Here is a 6,000-nt window from a genome sequence, read left to right as displayed (position 1 = left end):
CACTCATCCCTGGCCGACGTGGTGTCACCCACCACTTCAACGTATTACCCATTTTTTTATTTTCCCCTCCCCTTTTGATTTTCAAAGCACAGCGAGGAGAGAACAGAAGGCGTGCGTCGGTTGCAAGAGCAGAGTTGTCTAGAGGAGTGATTTCAAAGAGTATGCTCCATTATAAGGTATTTGAAATATGTGCTTGAAGTTTTAAAAAGTTAGGCAAGTATTTTAAATATTTTTTTCTAAATATATTTTTTACTTTGTCTTTGAATTTCTCGGACAATGGAAACATTATGTTTCCATAATTTCAAATTTGGGACGGTTCTAAACTGATTACGATGTGTTTAAATGTGTTAATGGGGTTAGATTAAATGTTTAATTGTCTCGATTTGTTCAAATATTTGTTTTGGAGTATTTGAGATTAGGGTTTGTAATAAAATGGAGATTTAAAATAATTAATGATAATGATATTCTCACCATTTGCATTTGAAATTTATGCCTGGACTGTGATTATATAAGTTGAAATGAGATTTACTCTGTTTAGAATTTATTATATGACTTGAATTGGAATTTTAGAATTTTGGAGTTTAGGAACCCATAGCATTTCTATGGCTGAAGACAGCATGGAATGGCCAAAAATGGAGGCTTTTGGAGTTTTATTGGGTGGAAGATCAAAAGAGATGACAAGAAGTACAGTAATGTCCAATTTTTTTTTTTTGAAACAAAGGATGGGGTTCGAGGAAGGGAATTTTTCTTTAAAAAAAAATATGTATGCTAAATGTTCTTGTTAGAAAACTACTTTTTATTTTAGTATAAAACGATTCTCTAACTTAAACTGTTTAATAAAGTAACATGGCGGTTATACTATGGCGATGTCATTTGTGATGAGATATACTCAACAATTATACTATAGCCGTTGAGTATTTGTCTACATATCCAACAGTTAGTTTCAATTGCTTAATATTTTATTTTTTTAAAAATCTCACATCCTTTTATTAAATAGTTTACACATAATCGTTTCATAAAAGGTGATATATATTCGTTATTTTGTTGTATTAGTTTGTGATATTGAAATTTATAAGCCTTCTGATAGTTTTTGAAAATAATTCGATGAAGGAATAAAAGCTCATGAGTTGTTTGGAATTATGAAATTATTTAGTATGCTTGAAAAAATGATTGAAAATTGATAAATAATTTCAAAGTATCATGTTGAGTGATGAACATTGATAGAGAAATAAGAATTTAGTATAATCTAAGGTTTTGATTGTTAATTAAGGATTAATTGAGTTGTGTGAATTGAGAAAATCACTATAAAAGGGCCTGGTGTAAAATTGAAACTTAACTAGAAATTGGAACTTGGTTGGAATTAAGGACTTATGTTATAAGTCCATTTATCGAGATTATTATTAATGTTTTTATGTCACTAATATATAGATTGATCCATGTATTCAAGCATGGACATTTGTGGCTTGCTCAGGCTTTTAAGTTGTTGGAGTGAGATAGATCGGGTTAATTTGTTAGTATGTTTTATTGAACTATTGGAACTGCTTGCATGTTTTAATCGCAAGGTATATAAATTGTTGAAGAAATTTATGATTTTTTCAAAAAGGATAATTGTTATTTATATATGTGATGAAAGCAACAGTGACATGAGACATGAGTTATTAGATAGTTGCGTGGTGCGTTGAGAGTTTTATACTCAAATTATCACATTAGTTAGTTATAGTTCAAATTTTATTGTATAAGATTGTGTTGTTGTGGTTAGAGGTTGAAATGTATTTGTGGAGAACATTACTGTAGGCTAAAATGATGCCAATTATTATAGTTGAAAAGATATCAATACCATAGAATTAGAATTATTGTATAATAAAATTATGTCAATTATTGTAGGTTTTAAAATGATGCCCAATTCTTATGAGCTTAAACATATGCCACATACCATAGAATTATTGTAGGTTAAAATAATGCCCAATTATTATAGGATGAGACTATGCGAATACCATAAAATCTGTAGGCTGGAATGGTGCCAATTATTGTAGGCTGAAATGATACTAATATTTTGAAATTTTGTAGGCTGAACATGAAATGATTCAATTATTGTAGGTTAAAAAATGCCATACATGAAGTTTGTTTTCTATATGAAATTTGTTGTCTATATGTGTTTTATTTGTCTATCCCACTATCTTGTATTTCATCCTGCATGCTTTTCAAATCAAGCATATAGTTGCAAAAGACTTTATCCCATCTTATGGTTAATATGTTCAAGTAAAAGTATTAAGGTGGATTGTCAAGAAGGACACATGAAGCATATATTATAAAATAGTTATTTGCTTGCCTCATTTTGTGTATGTGATTTTTATATTGCCATCTAGGGCAACATGCTTTTATTTTTGATGCCATGCTTTGGATTTTTATAGTGAGATTTTTGTTTGATTACATGATTGTTTTACTTCTTTGCACACTGGGATGAGTATTGATCATATGATTGGAAGCTTAGGATTTTGTCTAGAATATTATGAATCCACAACTTTGTTTGGACATGAATAAACTATTATGTTATAAAATAAAGTTTTATAAATCATGGTTTTGAAATTGTTGATGGACTAGTATTTGGATGATAATCTAGCCTTCAAATGTGTCTGAACTCATATGTATATTTGAAAAGTGTGTTGAGTAAATTTTTTCCACTAACCATGGTAGACTTTGATATGAGTCTTCCTCTTTGTCATGATTAGCTTGTAGATGTTTCATTACTAGTCTAGCTCTTTCTACTATGGTATTTTTTTAATTAAGTTTATTTCTCTTGTATACCATAATAGAGTCCTAAATGTTTCTAAAACTATTTTAGAGAAGTTTGATTATATTTACCATGATAGAACTTTTTTCTATCTTGATAGGTTTATTTTGGAATTGGAAGAAAAAAGTTGATTCTTTTAACTATAGAAAGTTTTCAATTAATTAGTTTATTCTTTTTGTACTATAATTAGTTTTTATAAAAAAATTTTCATTCTTTTATCATGATAATCTCTTAAATACATGTAAAACTTTAATTTTATTATCATGATTAAGGTTGCTTAAGTTTTTGAATTAATTGGGGAGAGTGTTACACATGACCTGTCTATTATCATGAAAATGCCCAATCAAAAATATTAGATTATGTATTGTGAAAAACATAATATATTTCTTTTTTTTATATGAATAATCAGTTGTGAAAGATAAAAGTTAAATTTTTATATGTGAATATTTCTTATATTATTTGTTCATTATAAGCTCAACAAGAGATGAATTATTATTTTGATCAATTTCAAATTTTTGCTTGTGCATATGACTTTTACTTATAAATATTTGAACTTGAATTCGTCAACATGTGAATATTTTTTTGTTAATATGTGAACTTACAGTTGACAAAATCCAAGTAATTAATTATGTGATGTACTAGTTGTTGACATTGATTGCATTGCTAATTTGTTTTGGGTTGTATAAAATAGTTGTTAAGGAGAAACAACCAAAAAAAAGATCCATCCTTTATGAGATGGCATGAATCTGACTTAAATCTTTAAATGGTGAACATGTAATGTGTAAAAATGAAAATTTACTGTCACCAAACCTTCATTGTGAATATCTAAAGTATAAGGACTTTAGCTTATAATCGCTTAACATCTACTCGTGAATATTGAATATTTAGTTGTAATTTGTAAGCTTTGCCACACATGAACTTGTCAACTCTCAACAAGAATTTACTATTTAAAAAGTATGGAGTTACTCAAAAAATGAACAATCACTTGTTAACGTGTGAACCTAGTGTTGTGAATATATGAACATGTAGTTATAAAAATAGAAATTTACTATCACTGAGCTATGAATATCTAAAGTTGAAAACTATAGACTTGACTTGTAAATAGTTGAACATATACTTAAAAAAACTTGTTCGTTTATTATAAATTTGTAAACTTTGTCAACATATCAACTTTAAACTTTTGCTTGTTAAGATATAAACTTTTACTTGTAACATATAAACTTGTACTTGTGAATATCAAGCCTTTAAATTATAAATTTATGAACTTCACTAATTTGTGTAAGACTTTGATGACTGTGAACATCATGTCATTATGTGGATTTAAAAGTTGGAACACTACTATGAATGTTGATAATCTTCATTTACATGCCTGAATATACAATCTAAGAACTATTGAGCATTAGGTGTGACATTTTGTGCTTACTAGCAAAGCATTCCAATAATGTCAGAGCTTATAGTGCCCTTACACTTATAGCAAGAGCCAAAGCATTAGAATGTAATTAGTATTACTATTGGATTATGTCTTTGCTATCTAAGTTAGTTTTTTGTATATAGAATTGGTTTTTTCGGTAAATGGATGTATGGCAAACACTGTAGTGTATGCTTGAAGAATACTTGTTATGGTTGTGAATGAAATTATTTACAGTGAAAAGTACACGTTTCCACAAGTTTATGAGCCATATAAAGCCTATAACGTGGACAGCGTCTATTTATTAACCCCATACTTGTTCATTTATTTTACATGATCCACGTGGTTAAGTTAAACATTTATATAAGTTTTTCAAGTTTATGAATAATATAAAGTTTATATATAACATGAGATGGTCCTTTTATTAACAATAAAATGCATAATTATTTCACATGGTTTCGTGTGTTTAAGCTGAACATTAATTTATACAAGTTTCTTGGGTTTATAAACATAATAAAAAGTCTATATATAACATGACATAGGTCATTTACAAACATATAATGTCTATTTATTCCACATAGTTTGTTGGTTAAGTTGAACATTTGCATGAGTTTTCAGTTCATGAACAAAGGAAAATTCATATATAACCTGACAACATCTATTTATTGACAATATAATGTACATATATATCAGATACTTGAACATATACAAGACTGCAATATTTATACAATATAAACTTGTAAATAATAACATGCTTTAACATTTACATTAGATTTAGATAATTTCATGCTGATATCGGACATTTTATTGAAATAAGTATCAATGTGAAATTTTACATCACATTTCATGCTTGGTATGTACAAAAAGTGAGAACCTATGTCCAAAACAATAAAAGATTATTGGTCCATATACAATTAAAAAAATAACTGCTACTTGCAAGCATTCATTCATGGAACAAGGGTAGGAAGGCATTGGATGGCTGAACTATCTTCTACAATGATTGTTAGCATGCTTTTTCTAAAGTAAGGTATATCCCAATACTGTGAAGACGGAGAACTTTCATATGAGAATGCCAATAAACGATCTATCGTGTATTATTAAATTATTATCATATGATTAAAGCTTTGCATTAAACAACTAAATATTTAAGATAAATAAGTTAATGTTCATTTTTCATGTCACATGATTCAGTGTTTCTAAATATGGCATTCTCATGATATTAAAAAGGTCATGAATTTCTCAATTCACATGAATGTGCACATTTACTCTTGCAGATCATCTATACATGCATCCTATGCCATTAAACTCAAACAATTGTTATATTTTAACATAATCTACAAGATATATTAATGTGTCTGAATTAATGTCAATTGTGAACTTATGTCACTTTCGTTGTCTCCACGACAAACTTTTAATAATATAATGACCTAAACTTTGCATACATCATTCATTCTATCATGGTTATTGTAATTACATCCTCACCCTCATACTTTGTACTACTCTTAACAGTGCTCACAAATTAACACGCATGATAGAAGAAACAAAACAAAATTGTTTGTAGAACTACTTGCCGTATCTTGTATTAATCTAAAATGAACAAATTAGATTAAGAAAAATATCCACATACAGAAAACCAATTATTTTACCCAACTAAACATTTAATATAAGATAAGCCAACGTTCTTGTTTTCACAAAAAAAAAACTAGTGTTTCTAGTAGGGCATTTTTATCATATTGAATAAATTTGAATTCCTCATTCACATGCAAAGATCCAATATGAATAGGTAAACAAACATGATTTC

The sequence above is a fragment of the Prosopis cineraria genome, unplaced genomic scaffold (genome assembly GCF_029017545.1).
Source record: "Prosopis cineraria cultivar Desert tree isolate PC_DT_omini unplaced genomic scaffold, ASM2901754v1 PC1729, whole genome shotgun sequence".
Taxonomy (NCBI): domain Eukaryota; kingdom Viridiplantae; phylum Streptophyta; class Magnoliopsida; order Fabales; family Fabaceae; genus Prosopis; species Prosopis cineraria.
The sequence above is the reverse complement of the archived record's forward strand: the minus strand, read 5'-3'. Positions refer to the sequence as shown.